The sequence below is a fragment of the Emydura macquarii genome, unplaced genomic scaffold (genome assembly GCF_026122565.2).
Source record: "Emydura macquarii macquarii isolate MOO-44397 ecotype Brisbane River unplaced genomic scaffold, CSIRO-AGI_Emac_v2 contig_2768, whole genome shotgun sequence".
Lineage (NCBI taxonomy): Eukaryota > Metazoa > Chordata > Testudines > Chelidae > Emydura > Emydura macquarii.
In genome coordinates, this window is record NW_027132905.1 from 32,768,233 (window position 1) to 32,787,533 (window position 19,301).

Sequence of the window (19,301 nt, forward strand, 5' to 3'; positions counted from 1 at the left end):
TGAAGAGACTGCTTGTGCCTTCATCCAGTCTGTGTGTGACACAAACAGGGGAGGCAAAGCGCAAGACGGGTTTAGTCCTGTCCAGGTAAAAGGCAAGGCAGTGCCTGGTGTCCAAAGAAGGAAGACGCTGCTTCTCCAGGGTTGAATGCAGCTTAGGACAGAAAACAGGGAGATAATTTCAGGTGAGACAGGCAGTGAGAGACACCACTTTAGATAAAAACTTGATGCAACCCCAGATGTGCTCCCCTGCTTATCAACGAGATGTCAGTGACAATGGTCCTGGCTGATGGGGACCAAGCGAGGGGAACACCCTGCATTACATTGACCTGAACTGTCCACCACCATAAGGAGTCCAGGATCGGTGGAGGGAGCCAGACCAATCTGTCCTAGGGGTGAGAGGTTGGACAATAAACTGTCCTCAGCCCTTTGGAAAGGGCACAGAAGCAACCTGGCAAATTGGACCATCTGTGTGCAAGCAGCCATGGACCCAACAGGTGTGCCTTAGGCATACTCTAGCTGTAGCTGAAGTCTGAGTGAGCAGCTCCGCTCCAGACACACAATGAACCGCATGATCATTTTTGCCATTTTGGTCCATTGGCAAAAGTGCTCTCAGGCTCATAGAATCCATTAAGGCTCCCTGGAAGATCTGAATTCCCTTTTCCTCGGGTTCGCTGTCACTACAACCATCCATTTGGTACAAACCCAGGATGCAGAGGACAGGCCCAAGGGAAGTACGGTGTACTGATAACAGTCGGTGCACTACGATGAACCAGAGAAACCATCTGTGGCTCAGGAGAATCTCCGCATGACAATGAGTGTCCCGAAGGTGCAGAGCAGCAAACCAGCTATTCTGATTGAACCCGGGGAGGATATTTGACAGGGCGACCATCCGCAGCCTCACACATCTGAGGTATTGGTTGAGGTTCTGGAGACAAAGAATCAGTTTCACCTCTCCTTTGGATTTGGGAATCAGAAAGTACCTGGTATAAAACTCTTGGCCCTGGCACTGCAGAGGAACTTCCTCCACAGCTCTCAATGCTAGTAGAGACTGAACCTGCTCAAGGAAAAGTGTCTGTGAGAGCAGTCTCTAAAGAGGGATGGGGAGGCAGGGTTGATGGAAAAGAACTGGATGGCTTAACCTGATCTGATGGCGCACAGGACCCAGCTGTCACTTGTAGTCGAGCCCCAAACATTGTGAAAACATGCCAGCTGTTCCTGAATGGGGGGTTGGCGATACAGAGGTCAGGACTGCTTTGCTGCCATGGACATACAAGTCAAAACAGGTGCTTGGTAGATGCAGTTTGAAGATGAGTCAACAGGCTGAACCCCAAAGCCTCCACCTTGCTGCCCAAATTTTGCAGCCAAGATGCCCTTCTCATGGTTACCGCAGAGGTCATAACTATGGCCAATGGATCTGCAATGTCCCAAAGCTGATCGCAAGGATATCTTGGCCAACAAAGAGCCCTCAGCAACAAGTGCTCGAAATTCCTCCCTGGAGGCTTCAGGTAACAGGCCTACAAGTTTAGACAATGCTGTCCAAATAACAAAATCATGCTTGGACAGCAAAGCCTGCTGGTTTGCAATACACATTTGCAAGCAAGAGGAGGTATAAATTTTTCTACCCATTAAGTCCATCCTCTTGGACTCTCTGTCCTTGGCTGTAGACTTAAACCAGTCCTGACAGGCCCTATCATCCACTGCAGTCACACTCAGAGGATTAGGGACCAAGTAGAAATAGAAACCTACGTATGAAATAGCATTTCTCTGAATGCTTCACCACAGGCGGCACCAAAGCCAGAGAACTCCAGAGAACTTGAGCAGGCCCCAGGAATGCATCATTAATAGGAAGGGTTGCCCTCCCTGGGGCAAAGACTACCTAGTAGTTTGTGAGTATTCACCTGCAGGAACTCTGCCCAGATGCCCAAGGCAGCAGCCACATGCTGCAAAAGGTCCTGGTAGATCTTGAAGTCCTCAGGTACTGAGAGGCAAGAAGAGCCTGGCACTGTAGAATTGTCAGAGAATAACAATAAAAAGAGGTCAGTTGCACTAAGGATGGGTCCTGCTCTTGAACTGTTGGACCTGGATGGGACAAGTCTTGGAGGCCCCGAGAGGGGAAGCTCAACTAGTGCCTGAGCTTGCCTGAGCTTGTGGTGGATCGATGTGCCCCAGGATCTTGCTCTGGAACAGAATGAGGAGTGGCACCTCCGAAACTGGGGAGCATCCCATGGATTCCAGGGAGGCCACTGGCGATATGGGTAGGTAACTGGTGGTCAGTAGGCCCTGGGCCAGGTACCCCTGTCCAGATTATGTGGAGAGTGCTGATCTCAGGACCAGTGCTGCTCCAAAATGTAGTTCTTTGAGATGTGATGCAGATGTGTATCCACAGGTGTGCGCGCACCCAGCATACTGGAGAAGTTTGGGTCTGCTCTGGTGATGGAGAGCGGGAAGAGGAACCCAATCTGGATCCCAAGGAGCCCTGGGTCTCTGGGGACAGCAGTGGAGCCACTTGGCATACCCAATGACCCAAGCAGCCAGTCCAACTCATCTGCATCCCAGTAAGAAAGATGACAGAATTGGCACAACCAGTGCCAAATACATCACAGTTGCATTCAGTCCTGGGAGTGATGTCGGCCTTGGTGCCAATGCAGTGGATGGTGTGGAGGTGGAAGACACAATCTGCTACCAAGACAACATTGGTGCTGTGGTCCTCAGTGCCGGCCCCAGCACCAGCCTCAACTCTGCAGTTTGTGGTCAGGGGAGACCAAGCTGCATTGTTGGCCCCTAGAGTTCTGTGGCATGCCCAGACAGTGCCAGTGAGGTCATGGATCCTGGCAAAACCTTGCACGAATGGGGAGTCTGGGACCCATAGGCACAGTAGATCTACTGCTGTGTGGCAAGCCTCTAGCATGGAGACAGCTGGTGCAGGTATCGATGTCAGTGCTGGACTCAATGGATGCCCTGGGACTGGAACTGGAGTCAGCAGCACGGGCTCCTGCTTGTCTCTACACAGTACCAGGAAGCAGTCTTGAGGGACCTGCTCCATCCTTCGTGCTGGCAGTATCACAGTAGCCGCCAGCCCCTACTCTACCTTTTCCTTGGCATTTAAGGAGGGCAAAACGACTTCTCTGTCTCTTAGGAGGCAACCAGCCCTGGAACATGGAGCAGCATCACTCTCCGAACCTGAAGTGACCACAGATCTGACATGGGGCTTGGTGCCAAAACAAGCCACCTGGCCTGTTTGAGGAGGGGCTGTATCAGGTTAAGGTCTCTAGCCACCCAAGTCCTTTCAGTGAATGGTTTACAAATCCAACACAGCTCCTCGGCGTGACCCTTGTCATATAGCCAGGGAGGGGCTATAGCCATGAGGTGCCAAAGCCACCCCCCAGGGGCACTGCAAGGCAAAACTGTCCAGTTCCGGAACACTGGGCGCCCACACCTGAGTGGAATACATGGCTGCAGTCACTTGAAGGAGAAGTTCTGCTGCAAGTGGAGTTCCAGTGGGTTCTCCAGATCAAGTCCATGGACAATGCAGGAACATCTGTTCACTCTGGGCTCTGTCTCCATCTAGGAGGCTGAAGACAACTATTTCATTAACACCGACGACCATGCCCCTTCCCACAGACACAGTGTGCTGTACATGAGGTCACAGCTCTGTGAGCAGAGGTTATTCAGATCACTGCCATGACACAGGTCCTATTGGGAGGAATCTGTCTGGTTTCCCAGTACCTGCCTTTGAAAAGTTAGGCCATGCACGGAGCAAGATCCAAACCATTTTCTGTAGCGACTGAGGAGGATGAAACAAACCTTTGGGAGAAAGCTCAGTGGAAGTGGTTGGGGCAGAAATTTGGCCCCCAAACGTTTAGAACTCTGGGAAGGGGGAATCTTCTAAGGAACCATTCAAAGCAATATTGTAATTAAAAAAAAAAAAAAAAAGACCAGTAGGTGTTGTGTTGCTTCAAAATCGCAGTTGTAAATTACCTTCCTCAGAGCTGACCGCTAGTAAACTTAATAAGATGGACAGCTCTGCCTCCCCTAGCTGCTGGAGAAGCTGCATGGAGTGAAGGGCTTACCCTTGGATTGTGCTCTTCTGTCCCCAACCTTTGGTTACTCATTAAGAAATTGGTGATGCCCTGCTTTTGGGTCTCCAGTCTCATTTATCAGCTGGCGGTAAGTATGTCAAGCTGGTTTTGTGGACTGGGATTTCCAGAGGTGCTGAAGGGATGTAGGCACCAACTCCTGTAGAATTTCAATGAGATTGATGCTCCCAATTCCCTATGGCTTCTCTGAAAACCCCAGCTGAGATGATTGTACAACTGGTGGCTTACCTAGGGTAAGTCTACACAGCCTGCAGCAGCAAGCTTCTGAGCTGACAGACTTGGGCTTGCGAGGCTTGTACTAGGTCACAAAAAGTAACTGTGTAGACATTGCCTAGAGAGAGGAGGATAGGTTTCACATCCTGAGCTCCAGCCCAAGCTGCAACTTAAAAGCACCATATACGCAGCTATTTTTAGTGGTGTAGTGTGAGCACCATGCTTCTAGGAGGGTGGTGAAGCACTGGAATGGGTTACCTAGGGAGGTGGTGGAATCTCCATCCTTAGAGGTTTTTATGGCGCAGCTTGCCAAAGCCCTGGCTGGGATGATTTAGTTGGGGTTGGTCCTGCTTTGAGCAGGGGCTTGGACTAGATGACATCCTGAGCTTCCTTCCAACCCTAATCTTCTCTGATTTTATGAAATTTTTTTGTAAAGCTCCATAAACTGCTTGCTTTGGTCCAAGAAATGTAGGGCTGGATGCTGCAGCCTTTACTTGAGGAGTAATCCCAGGGAAGTTAGCCACCCCAGGCATGGAAGCAGATGTTTGTCAGATCAGGGCCTATGGCCCAGATTTTGAAAAAACCTCATCAGTGTTGGGTGAATGCCTTGGGCTGAGTTCGGTTCAGAATTTGGCCCTTGATGCGCCAAGCTACACAGTTCACAGTTGCCTCCCTGACTACCAGGTGGAGCCTGTTACCTTGTGAAGGCAAACAACTATGGGTCGAGGAGATTAGAGTGCAACTGACTGAGCTCTTACGTGTAATGAGCCAAACACCACTCACCACTTAAGCTCACAGGTCTGGATCAAGACTGTCCCAAGCTCCTTTGGCTTTGCCAGCGGAGACTCTGAGACTGCCAGATCCACCAGCCCAGTTCAATACATTTGCAAGCTGAGCCAGAAATCTTGACAGTTTTTCTATTTCTAGACCCAGAGGCCTCCAACAGACCCATTGTCCGAAGATACCACAGAGAAATATTAGGCACCGATGAGCCTGCAGAAGTATTTGAAATCTCAGTTTGAAGTCTGGTGTAATGGCACTGACGGGTACAAAAATATTCCAATGAAATAGTTAAGATAAATTGTCATTGTGATACTGCAACAAAATCTGCAGGAGAAAGCTAAGGAAATTCCCTCCAAATCATTGTTTCACGAGAGTTAAGCTGGAACATTGTAGTTTGAAAGACCTACATGTATCAGAGCTGAGGGTCTAAGGTTCTACAAACCACCTCACCTCTGCCCCTGAGCCTCAGTACTGGCCATCTGACATCTGCATCACTGAGGCCTGGTCTACACCTAAAACACAGGTCAGCCTAGCTCCACTGCTCCAGGGTGTGAAAACTAATGTACCCTGAGACATCCTCACATGTGGTACCTCATCTACATTTATTTGACCACATATCTAGGGTTTGCTGGGACAGTCCCAGGTTTTCATAGGATGTCTCAGTGTCCTGGGAACTTCTTACCCGCAATGTCCTGAGTTTTCATATCATCAGTCCAAATGTTTGATGTTTCCCCCCATAATTACAAAATGTTTTTCCAGATGTATGGCTGCCCCAAGCAGAACGCGTTCTGTCTTTACCAGGAGCAAACTGTCTTGTGCAATGAGCAGTTTCTCTGATTTTCACCAGAATTAAAAGAGTTTAAACCTTTGATACTGCAAATATTCCCTGAGATTTTGGAGTTGATTAGGTGTGGTTTTCAAAAGTTATTATGTTACAGTCAGAAAAATAGACAGCCGGGCCTTGCTTCACGCAGCCAATTAATGCCAATCATGATTTTATGGAAAATAGATCTTGTCAAACAGATTTTATGTTGTTTTTGGAGTGGATTACAAGTTTGGTTCAAAAAGGTAACCGTGCTGACAGAATCCACATGGACTGTCAGGCATTTGACTTAGTTCCACAGAGACACATAGGCTTTAAGGCCAGAAGGGACCATCACAATCATCTAGTGTGACCTCCTCCATGTTGCAGGCCACAGAACTGCACCCACCCACTCCTGTGATAGGCCCCTGACCTCTGGCTGAGTTACTGAAATCCTCAAATCTTCATTTAAAGACTTCAAGTTACAGAGAATCCACCATTTACAGTAGTTCAAACCATCATTTGTTCTTCTACCAACATTGGCCCTTAACTTAAATAACTCCTCCCCCTCCCTGGTATTTATTCCTCTGATATATTAATAGACAGCAATCATATCTCCTGTTAGCCTTCTTTTGATTAGGCTAAACAAGCCAAGCTCCTTAAATCTCATCTCATAAGGCAGGTTCTCCATTCCTCTGATCATCCTAGTAGCCCTCTGCACTTGTTCCACTTTGAATTAATCTTTCTTAAACATGAGAGACCAGAACTGCACACAGTATTCCAGATGAAGTCTCACATTGCCTGGTATAATGGTACTAACACTTCTCTGTCTGTAATGGAAAAACCTTGCCTGATGCATCCTAGGACTGGATTAGTATTTTTCATGGCCACATCACATTGGTGGCTCATAGTCATCCTATGATCGACCAATAAACCCAGGTGTTTCTCCTCCTCTGTCACTGCCAACTGGTATGTCCAAAGCTTATAGCAAAAATTCTTCTTGTTAGGCCCTAAGTGCAGGACCTTGTACTTTGTGCTATTAAATTTCATCCCATTTCTATTATTCCAGTTTTCAAGGTCATTTACATTTTTGTGTAGGATATTCTGGTTCTCCTCCATACTGGCAATTCTCCCAATTTTGAGCCATCCACAAATTGTATTAGCGCACTCCCACTTTGTGCAAAGTCATTAATGAAAATGTTAAATATTGGTCCCAAGTCTGATCCCTGAGGATCTCCACTAGTAACTTCCCTCTAGCCTGACAGTCACCTTCCAGAATGACCTGTTGGAGTCTCCCCTTTAACCAATTTGTTACCCACCTTTCAGTTCTCATATTAATCCCCATCTTCTACAATTTCCCTAATAATGCCATAACAGAAACATCCAGCTTGACTGTAGGACGGGCTCTTGCCCGGTCCAGTCCTGGCGGCCCTTCCACGGGCCCAGGCTCAGAGGAAGGCCACTGCACCTTCCTACACAACAGGGGAATGTTATTCTTTTAGTCTTTCGCCCCAGCCCCCAGGCAGGGCGGGCGAGCAAGGAGTCTTTCGCCCCGGCCCCCAGGCAGGGCGGGCGAGCAAGGAGTCTTTCGCCCCGGCCCCCAGGCAGGGCGGGCGAGCAAGGAGTCTTTCGCCCCGGCCCCCAGGCAGGGCGGGCGAGCAGGAGTCTTTCGCCCCGGCCCCCAGGCAGGGCGGGCGAGCAAGGAGTCTTTCGCCCCGGCCCCCAGGCAGGGCGGGCGAGCAAGGAGTCTTTCGCCCCGGCCCCCAGGCAGGGCGGGCGAGCAAGGAGTCTTTCGCCCCGGCCCCCAGGCAGGGCGGGCGAGCAAGGAGTCTTTCGCCCCGGCCCCCAGGCAGGGCGGGCGAGCAAGGAGTCTTTCGCCCCGGCCCCCAGGCAGGGCGGGCGAGCAAGGAGTCTTTCGCCCCGGCCCCCAGGCAGGGCGGGCGAGCAAGGAGCAGTGGCTCGAGTTTAGCGGGCGGTAGAGGCTATTTCCCTTTTGGGGATCGGCAAGGATCGGGGGGAGGGGAGGGGGACGCAGGCCCACCCAACTCCACTGCGTCCCAGCCCAGGGCCCTAGCAGTGGCACGGGTGTTGCCACTCAGTCGGCGGGGCTCCTGCCGCAACACGCCGACTGGGCATTGCCCCTAATACAGCCACGCCTCCGGCTGTCCCTGGGCTCCTTCCTCCCCTGGTTCCCCGGTACCTATGTCCGTTGGCTCCTCGGGGTCGTCGGGATACACTGCACAGGGTAGTCCAGTCAGTCCTTCCGCGTCCATGGGGGGCAGACTGGGAAGCTCCTCAGCGAGGGGCAGCTCCTCCAGATCACAAGGTTGGGGGTACGGTTCAGCCTCCAGCAACTCCTCCAGGTCAGATCCCGCCTCCTGGGGTTGGGTGTCTGGCAGCTCCTCCAGGTCCAGACCAGCTTCTGGGCAGAACTCCCAGCCCTCTGGTTCAGGGGGCTCGTCCCAGCCGCTGCGGGCCTGAGGCTGGGCCCAGCGCCTCGGGCCTGGAGACCTCGGCCAGTCCAGAGGGCCCGGAGGCCCAACCCAGGCCTTAGAGGCGGGTCGCCGGGGCCGCAAGGCCGGGAGGGGGTTACCTGCGGCAGTAGTCGGGCATGGTTCAGCCCCTTGCCGCAGCCGGCGAGGCAGCACGACTGTCTCTGCCAGCAGCCTTCTTCCTTCTGAGCTGCAGGGCCTGCTCTTTATGGCTGCTGCCCTCCCTAAGGCTCCGCCCCCCTGCTGTCGGGTTGGCCGCTCGGCAGGGCCTATCGGGGCCCAGCAGCCTGGTTGCTGGGCAGACTGGGCTGCCGGCCAGTCTAGCGTCTGATTGGGTGCCTGCGGCCCTTCCGCGGGCCCAGGCTCAGAGGAAGGCCACTGCGCCTTCCTACATTGACAATGATTCCCCTTTTTAAATGACTATTTTACATTTATCAATAGACAATTTAAGATGGGCAACAGTGATTTCGGTGAATGCTAGGTTGGTTTTTTAAAATCAGATGGCATGATAGAGTGGAGGGAGGTTACTAGTGGAGTTCCTCAGGAAATGGTCCTGGGACCAACCTTATTTAACATTTTCATTAGTGACCTTGGCACAAAAAGTGGGAGTGAAACCAAAGACATCCCTAGTACTGTATTACTGCTATTGGTTTATGTGGTTTGGAGCTTTCCTGTCTTTACTGATTGTTTTAATAAGGATAGCTAAGCCTTTGCTTTGTCCTCAGCGTGAGTGTCTTTGCCATACACTTGAGGGTCCCTACAAGATATTGAACTTGTCAGTTTTAATTCTGTGGAGCTTGATTCTGGGATGAGTACCCTATTACCCCCAGCTCATTAAATTAGTATCAATTGGCAATCATACAATTATTAACCACTAAAAAGGATCAGGATACATACGGCAACCAGCAAACCCTTCTGCTGCTCACATGGCTCCCTCTCTAAGGACCACAGCCTCTATACACAGCTCAGCACAATGCAAACTAGCCACAACACTGTATGTCTTCCCAAGACTGAACATTTTCTCACACACTAAGAAAAAGAACAGGGAAGACTAAGCGTAACAGAGCCACCTGGTGACACCTGCCATACAATACATCTGTTAATGATTTGGAAAAGGAGATGAGCAGTAACTTGGTAAAACTTGCAGATTCTCATAGACTCATAGACTCTACAGTCAGAAGGGACCAATATGATCACCTAGTTTGATTTCCTGCACATTGTAGGCCACAGAACCTCACCCACCCACTCCTGTAACAGACCCCTGATCTATGACTGAGTTATTAAAACTCCTCAAATCATTGCTTAAAAACTTAAAGGTACAGAGAATCCAGCAGCAAGTGAGCCATGCCCCCTGCTAGAGAGGAAGGTGAAAAAAACCTCAGAGCCTTTGCCAATCTGCCCTGGAGGAAAACTCCTTCGCGACCGCAAATATGGCGATCAGTTAAATCCTGAGCATGTGGGAAAGACTCGCCAGCCAGACACCCAAGAAAGAATTCTCTGTAATAACTCAGAACCCACCCATCTAACATCCCTTCACAGGCCATTGGCATATCTACCACCAGTAATCAAAGATCAGTCAAATGACACAACATTACTTAGGAGAGTCAAGAATAGCGAAATCGGAGCTGAGTGTCAGAGGGACCTGAATGGCAAATGAAATTCAGTGTTGGCAAAGGTAATGCACATTGGAAAGGATAATTTGAACATTTCATACACGCTGCTGATTTCTAAATTAACTTCAGCCACTCAGAGAAAAGACCTGAGCACCATAGGTTTCAAGGCCAGAAAGAACCATTAGGTCAACTAGTCTGACCTATATTGAATTCAGTGACTTTAGTTAGACCAATGCATTACACACCTCAGGAGACTGCGCTGCTGTGTACCACAGGCAGAGAACAGGAAGGACTGAGGTGCATCAAAGCCTGAGGTCCATGCAATGGCAGGGAATTGATTAGATGAGATGTGCCTAGAGGATCCCAGCAGGCAACCCACACCCCATGCAGTGGAGAAGGTCCTGTCAGGGACAGGGAGCTCAGCTCTGCATTTAAAAAGGCAAAACAGCACAAAACCCCAAGAGTTGAGGCAGGGCTGGAAATCCCCCGATGCAGGATTTGAGGCAACCTCTGCCTGATAGGGCTTGAGCGACACTTCCCCTGGGGAAGATGATGATGCAGGGTTCTTGCATATTCCACTGAAGCAGCTGGTACCAGCCACTGTCAGAGTCCGGACACTGGACCACACGGAACTGTGTCTGACATGTCCTCGTAGACATCATGTAGACATGGAAAATAAGTGTCAGCCACCAAGGATACAGCAAGACAAGCAAGCTGTAGAACAGTGTCAGACAAAGGGACTCCCTTCCCCCACACCTACTGGAGGGGAGGAGAGTAACTGACACTGGGGCCAAGGTGATTGTCCTAACTGGGTCTAAATGGGAAAGTGGTGTCCTGCCCCACGCGAGCAGTGCAATGGAAAAGCTATACAAACTCCCTTCCAAATACAAACAGACTCAATCCAGTAAAGCATCATATGAAAGCGCTTTAAAGAGTAAAGAAACAGACACTCTAATAATTCTCTGTAGGAGCCATGAGCTAAGTGCACAGAGCTTCAGTATGGCTATTAGCGTTCCTGGGATTTTCAAAGAGGCTGCAAGTGACTCAGTGAGGAGGAGGCAGAGAAATGCACACGCTTCATAAAAGGGGAAAGCGAGTGTCAAACTAGGGCTGGCGTGGCAACGCAAGCATCTCCATAAACCATAAAGGAAGTCTTTCTAATCAACAATGCGAAGCCCTCAGAAGCAGGCGCGGAGGGGGATTCCCAGGGCGCATTATGAATATGTAAGTCACTCAGCAAACAGAAGAAGGAAGCTCACATAATTAAATTGCTCCTGAAGACGGAAGCAGCCCTAGCTCAGAGGAGCTGGGGCATGCTGGAGTCAGACGACTGGAATAGAGGCACATGGGCAGTTAGCAATTGTAGCAAAACCCGGAACATTCATTTTGAACAAACTAATTAGAAAGATTCCAAATCTCCCCCCAGAGCCAATCAGAATGGCAGAGAAAAAGTGACTGAGGATGATCAGACTTGACTCCTCCTGAAAAGTGGAGTGAGGGTCTCATTAAGCCAACCTACAGCAGTTTGGCCCCTTGGGCTATGCTTGTCCTGGAGAATGCTTCCTGCCAGGGGAAGCAGTAAGCGCTACCAGGAGATCAGCATCAGTAGCAGAATGATAGAACTGTCTGGCAGGCTCCCAGGCCAAAGGGTCTGGGCTGTCCTCAGATACAGAGCAATTGTACATGGAAGCCCAGGGGGATTTTTCCTGCCCACAGACCTAGAGCTCCTGTGCTGGGTGAATAGCTGTCTGCTAGCAGAACAAAGGGGAAGTATTCGCCTGCCTTCTTGGCTATCCACAGGTGCTCGGCTGTATTTGGCACCCACTTGTTTTACTAAAACTTCTGCAGTTGGGAAGAGGTGGAAGAGCCAAGTCTGCAGAGGGATCCAAGAGGTACATGCCCAAGCCCACACTACAAGGAAGAAGGAGCCAGAGACAAGGAGGCTGCTCTCTTAACCAGAGGCTTTTTAATGTCTAGGGGTATGTCTAGGTTACAGAGTTACCTGGCCTGTAGTCAGCTGGAATGCAGTCAGCACGCATCGGTGCATGCACACATGGTGTTCACACGTGGGTTTGCTGTCCACCCACAGGCACTGCATTCAGGTGTGTTGGCAGTCATGTTTTCTGGGCTGGCATCCCAGCAGAGTTCCCAGCACTGTCCCCTGCTGCAGGGCACAGAGCATGGTTGCCCACCACCCCTGGGACAACTTGTGAGCACCCAGGGGACTGTGGGAGGAGAGGCCACATTCTCCAAACTCCCATAATCCTCCTTGGAAAATCCCAACTTTCCTTCCGAGGCTGAACGCATCATTTATGAGCTGTTTCCATGGCAACCAACTTCTTTTGGCAAATGCTTCCTGGGAGCCAGCTGTGGTGTGGATTCTTCCCAGTGCCACGTGCTATGCCTGGAAGAGGGTGTTTCCAGGAGGGACGACCCCACTGACAGCTGGGGAGCGGGGTGCTCTGCAGGACGGATTCAGAGGGTGGCTGCGTGGGCTTCTGGGGGGTGAAGCACCCTGGGCCAGTCCAGGGCTGTTGAGGGCCAGGCCCAGAGGCGCAGGGTGGCCAGAGCACATAGCTGTAGAGACCAGGGATGGCCAACAGTGGCTGCACAACTTCCTGATGAGGAGGCCGCTTTTCCGGATGTCTGTGAGGAGCTCGCCTTGCACCAGGTGTGGAGAACCAGGCCCCAGGCTGAGAGCCGTGTGTGAGCCGGTGGCACCTCCCTGCAGATGCTGGTTATCCCTGATTGTGGCAGGTTTTCTCGGAACTCGACCCTCGGTGGGTGCCATGATGGTGAAAGATTGTGAGGACATAAGTGCTGAGCTGTAGCCTTGTGTGGAGAGGGTAGCCTGCACCTCTCCAATTACTGAGGAGTTTTGGCAGCTGGGATTCATCCCCTCTGCTGGAGCCAAGGGAGATATGAGGTGCCAGAACCTGCCCCCCGCACCCAGTCAGCTGCAGCTGCTCACCCGTGAAGCAGCTTTGACTTCCAGAGGGGATCATGCCCAGACATGCCGGTAAAGTCCATGACATGAGGGTGTTCAGAAGCTTGGACTGTCTGGCCTGGGCCAAGCAGGAGCCCTGTGAGTGACACTGTGGGCAGCTGGATTCCTCCTGGCATCCAGGGAACCCCGAGACCCACATCTGCCCTGGCTAATGAAGCTGCACCCTGATGGGAGGCTGCCAGGCAGAAGATGGTTTAACTATTCCCCCCCTCCAAACCCCATACACACAGTGGCTGCAGGATGCGAGAGGTGAGAACCCTTGGCCGGCTGAAAGCCCAGAGGAGATGCCTCCTTACTTGAAATGACTGCTCAGCGTGCAAGCTCATCCCATCACCACCCTTGCTGCACCCACTGCAGCATGTGTGAGATCAAAAGGAGCTTTTAGGCCTCAATTCAAGAGGCTGTGCCATGAGCCTGTCTTTAGACAGCTTGAAACTCAAGCTCTTGGAATATGGCTGAGACTGCAGCTGCCAACAGCGTCCGAGCTGCCCTGTGCTCTCATGGTCGGGTTTATGTAGGGAATTCACTGGTGAATTGTACTGGTTTTATTTCCCTCATTATCACAGCCATGACATTTTACTTTGGGTCCTATTAAACTGCCCTCTATGCCACACAGTGTTGGAGCTGTCAGGGCAGGGGTGTAAGGAGGAGATGTAGTGAGAGCTCCTGGGCTGGAACTGTGTGTAATATACAGTCATATTTGCTTGAGTACAAACCTTTATTGCCAGGAGAGATTTCAGAGCAGCTGCTGTCGCTTGACAACAGATGAGGCTGCACAAGCCCATACTAACAAGGTGAAGGTGGTAGCGTTCTCTGAAATGCACCCAGCTTCACGCGCAGGGCAGTTAGGCAGGCAGAACTGCAGGATCTCAATGCATGGATGAGACGATGGCAGAGAGAGGAGGGGTTTAGGTTTATTAGGAAGTGGGGAACCTTCTGAAAAAAGAGGAGCCTAGATAGGAAGGCTGGGCTCCACCTAAACTAAAACAGAACCAGATAGCTGGCATGTAAAATTAAAAAAGGTCGTAGAGGAGTTTTTAAACTAAGGGCTGGGGGAAAGCTGACAGGTGCGGAGGAGACATCCCGCAGGGGAGGATTTATTAAAGGAGATACTCTGTGTCCTAACAAAGAGGAGAGGATAGAAGCTGATAAAGGACAGGTTGGAACTGAAAAGAAACAGTCTAATGAAAGAGAGTCCCATTCAATTACATCACATGAAGGCAAACAACTAAACACTGACACATTTTATAAGTGCTTGTATGCAAATGTTAGAAGTCTGAATACTAAGAGAAGTGAACTAAAATACTTGATACTAAATGAGGATAGTGATATAATAGGCATCACAGAAGCCTGATGGAACAGTGATAATACATGGTAATACCAGGGTACAAAATATATAGGAATGATAGTAGGCCATGCTGGTGCGGGAGTAGCACTATATAGGAAATAAAGCATAGAGTCAAATAAAAGGAAAAAATCTTAAATGAATCAAACAGTACCACAGAATGTCTATGGATAAATTCCATGCTTGGTCAATCAAGTATAGCTCAAGGAATATACTACCGACCTCTTGACCAGGATGGTGATAGTGAAATGCTCAGGGAGATTAGAGAGGCTACAAAACCAGAAAACTCAAATCATAATAGGGGATTTTGACTATCCCCGTATTGACTCGGAACATGTCACCTCAGAACAGGATGCAGAGATAAAATTTCTAGATCCCATAAATGACATAAATGACTGCTTCTTGGAGCAGCTAGTCTTTGAAACCCCAAGAGAAGAGGCAATTCTTGATTTAGTACTAAGTGGCACACAGGATCTAGTCCAGGAGATGAATATAGCTGAACTGCTCGATAATAGTGACGACTCTGTAATTAAATTTAACATTCTTGTAGCAGGGAAAAATGCTAAAGAAATCCACCATGGTAGCATTTAACTTCAAGAAGGGGAACTACACAAAAATGAGGTGGCTAGTTCAATGGAAATTAAAGGAACAGTTACAAGAGTGAAATGCCTGCAAGCTGCATGGAAACTTTATAAATAAAATAGAGGCTCAAACTACAGGTATGCTGCAAATAAAAAAGAAATGAAAACAATAAGAGGACCAAAACATCCCACCATGGCTAAATAGAGTAAAAAAGGCAGTTAGTGACAAAAAGACATCTTTTAAAAATTGGAAGTCAAATCCTACTGAGGAAAATTGAAAGGAGCATAAACTCTGGCAAGTCAAGTGTAAAAGTGTATCAGGCAAATGCCCCGCCCCCCGACCCTCCCTCCCAAAAACAAAACAAAACTGAAGAGTAGCTAGAAAAACTAACAACATTTTTTAAAGTACATCAGAAGCAGGAAGCCTGCTAAACAACCAGTGGGGCCATAGGATGAGCAAGCGGCTAAAGGAGCACTCAAGGAAGACAAGGATGTTGCAGAGAAGTTGAATGAATTACTTGCATCGGTCTTCACTGAAGAGGATCTGAGGGAAATTCTCATACCTGGGCCATTCTTTTTAGTGACAAAACTGAGGGACTGTCCCTGACTGATGTGTCAGTAAAGGAGGTTTTGGAACAAATTGATAAATTAAACAGCAATAAATCACCAGGATCAGACGGTATCACCCAAGAGTTCTGAAGGAATTCAAACGTGAAATTGCAGAACTACTAACTGTGGTATGTAACCCATCCAGTGGTTTCCAATCTTTTTGAATGAAAGCCCCACTAGTTAACACTAGGTAAAACACGCCCCCCGCCCTGCCCTGCCCCCTCACCAGCCATAAACACATATAACCCCTATAAACACATATAATGATGATAATAACAATAACACTGAATTACATAATAATAATAACTTACTCTTACCTGAGTATGAAACTGAGCCTTCCCTGGCGCAGCTGCCACTACACACCCCATGTGGCCCCCCCTCTTCCCATCCCTCATGGACTGAGGGTAATGGAGGCAGGCTCTGGTGGGTTGGTCAGGGCTGCTCCAGGTCCCCACTGGCATGGAGCTGCTCCTCTCTTGCTGGGCGCCTGGCTGGTGCGGGGTGAGAGGCTGCTCCTCTGCTCAGGCCGGAGTGGAGCTTGGGACTGCTGCTCCTGATGCGGAGCTCGGGGGGCTAAATTATCTCAATATCACTGAAGCCTCATGGACCCCCTGCATCTTTGGCACCTCCCCAAGAGGGTCCCGCCCCCACCCAGATTGGGAATCGTTGACCTATCACTTAAATCAGCTTCAATACCAGATGACAGCAGGATAGCAAATGTGACGCCGATTTTTAGAAAAGGATCCAGAGCGGATCCTGGCAATTCCAGACCAGTGAGCCTAACTTCAGTACCAGGTCATCCCAGCCAGCAGCCAAACCCTCCTGCAGCCACAAGACAGCCCAGCTCCCATTGTGCCAAGTGAAACTCCCCAATGTCTCCGCCTTCCCGGGGCCAGCCAGCCTTCCCGGGGCAGCCTACTGACAGCCCTAGGCCACTGAACCAACAACAGGAGCCAGAACAAACCTTTACTGAACTAGTGGCATTCACATGTCAGCTCAGCCATACAGCAATGCCCCTTCTGAGCACTAGGGGGTACGTCTACACTGCATGGAACATTCAGGATGGTCATAAGGGCCCTGACCTCCACTACAGCAGAGGCTGCAGAATCTCCCCCAGCGATCCCTAGTCCCTGACTTCAGCCACAGCATCTGGGTGGGCGAGAGGCAATCATTTAGAAAAGAGGGGCAAGGACGTACCATGAGTCTGGAACGGGATCAGACCCAGAGCAACTAGACCCTCCCTCTGCTTGCGCAGCCGTTACTACACTTTTATAGTTAGCCGGCTAGCTTGACCAGAGCTAGGGCAGGTATATCTCCTCGAGCTGGGCACTACACCTGCCTGCTCCAGAGCAGACGTACCACTAACGACTCCATGCTAGCAAATCCACCACTTGAGGCCGGAGGACTATGGATGGCAGGACTGGTGGTGAGTGCACAGTACAGACACCTTCCTTAGAGAGGCTCCCGACACAGCGCACGGGAAACCCAGGGCAACAGATCGGCCACACCAAGGCCTGTACCTGACATGGGCCTGGCTCTGTACTCCTGGCCTAGCTGGATATTTTCTCCCAGGATATTTCCTATAGACTGTGAGCACTCAGAGACTTCGTAGATAACCCTGGGTGAGTTTAAGTTTCTCACAGTGAGGCAGGTTTTTCAGCCATTATCTCTTTTCTGAGCTTTCCGGTTTTCATCATCTTTTTAAAACGGTGGGCACCAGACCTGGTAGATAGCCACTAGTAATGTCACCAGCCCCACATACAGAGGGAGCCCCACCCCTGCTCCCACTCAATAGCCCTGTTTATATATCCAACAGTCACCACTTACATCAGCCTTCTCAGTCCCAGATCTGCAGTGGGAGTGACTGGTCAGCTGGCAGATATGGACCTGATCCAAAGCCCATTGAATTCAGTGGTTTGGATCAGGTCCAAACTCCATTTAAGTCACTGCCTTCCAGGGTGCAAACACCCATCCACCCCTGGCCACATGGCCTTTGGGGAGAACTGCAAAGACTGGCCAGTCAGATACACCAGCTGGTTGGGGCAGAAGCAGCCAAAGCTGGGACTTTTTTCACCTTTGGACATTCCAGTGATACCTGGAGAAAGTTCTGACTTGTTTCAGCTTCCCCCGCCCCACCACAGGCCAGCTTGACAATCCATCATGGCAGTGTGATGAGAACAGAGGCAGCCATACGTGTACCAGCTCTGATCTCGCTAGCATTGGTACCAATAGCGATATCGACGTGGTTGCACAGGCTAACAACCACAGCATGAGCCCCCAGGGACCCTGAATACATATTTTGGTTGCCAGCCCGTGCCTCCATGTCTGCCCGCTGTGAGAAATCAGGTTAATAGGTGACTTGATCCTGGTCCATAAGCACCTAGCTGGCGCGGAGAGGTCTGAGAGCAGCAGGCTCTTCAGCACATGAGATAGGGGCAGTGGACTCCACTGGCTGGGAGTGGAAGCTGGACAAATTCATATGGGAAACAGAGCACACATTTTTAACACTGAGGGGAAATGACCATTGGGATGACCACACCATCTGGCTGCCTACGCCCCAACTGTGGCAGTGGCTAGGGGTCAGACTCTCAGAGCCAGGGTACACAGTCACGGGACGGGAGTCCAGAGCCAGCGAGGTTAGGATACCAGGGGGTCAGAGGCAGGAGACAAACGAGATCAGAACCATGGGTCAGAAGCCAGGAAATTGGAACGATACAGAGGAGATTAGCATGGCCCCTGTGCAAGGATGACACACACGTTTGTGAAGGAGTCAAGCTGGACTGGGATGAGGCATGGGAAGCATGCAGTCCACAGCAGGGTGGATCCCAGCGTATGGACAACTTCCTTTTGCTGTGCTGGGTTTATATAGCAGCTGTAGACCAATCAGAACCCCCCAGCAATCTGCCAGTCAGGTTCCAGAACTGGAATCCTCTATCAGGGTTCAGCTTCTGCCCTGGTAGCTCTGGGCAGGTTGGTGCTTACTAGCCCCTGAGAATGCTGGGGACCAGGATCCCTAACAACCACTTGGAGACTTTAAATTGATATTGGTTGTCATTCTAAAAGAGCTGCTCTTGCTCCATCCGATGTTATTGAGCTGGATGCAGGAATTTACTGGGCGAGATGCTCTGGAAGAGATGAGACAAGTTGATTCCAATGGCTCTTCTGGCCTTATAATTTATGGCTGAAATCCTGGCTCCGTGGGAGGCAAAGCTTTGCCATTGTCTCTAGTGGGGCCAAGATTTCACTCTAGGACATGTAGTGGCTCAGTTTTTACCTAACAATAGACGCATCCAGAATTACAAACTCCTTTTGAAAATCTTGGTCTCCGTCCCTTGATGGCCTTGCATCTGTTTGTCTTAAACGCATTTTGTTTGATTGCACCCAGCTTACCAAGAGACTCAGATCGCTCTATATCAGTGGTCTGGCCTCTTCAGTATCTGCCACACCACCAGTCTTTGTGTCATTTACAAACCTTACCAGCAATGATTGTTTATTTTCTCCCCGATCCCTGTGGGACCCCATTAAAGACACACCCCCTTGTTGATGATTCCCCATTAACAATTACATTTTAGCCAGTTTCGAATCCATTTAATATGGACATATTGATTTTGTGCTGCGTTAAATTTTTAATCAGAATGCTATGCAGGACTAAGTCAGACACCTCACAGAAGTCATTGCCAGCACAGCAACACCTAACACAACACCTAACACAACACAACACCTAACAGCATCTTTAAGCACCTCCGTCTGCCATCTTGG

The 19,301-nt window shown here is 50.1% G+C and overlaps 1 non-coding gene across 1 annotated transcript; it reads left to right on the plus strand.

Moving 5' to 3' along the window:
• The first annotated feature begins 18,219 nt into the window (after positions 1-18,219).
• On the plus strand, positions 18,220-18,323 carry LOC137166006 (U6 spliceosomal RNA). Its single transcript, XR_010923530.1, has one exon. It is a non-coding gene; the product is annotated as a U6 spliceosomal RNA (small nuclear RNA).
• The last annotated feature ends 978 nt before the right edge of the window (positions 18,324-19,301 follow it).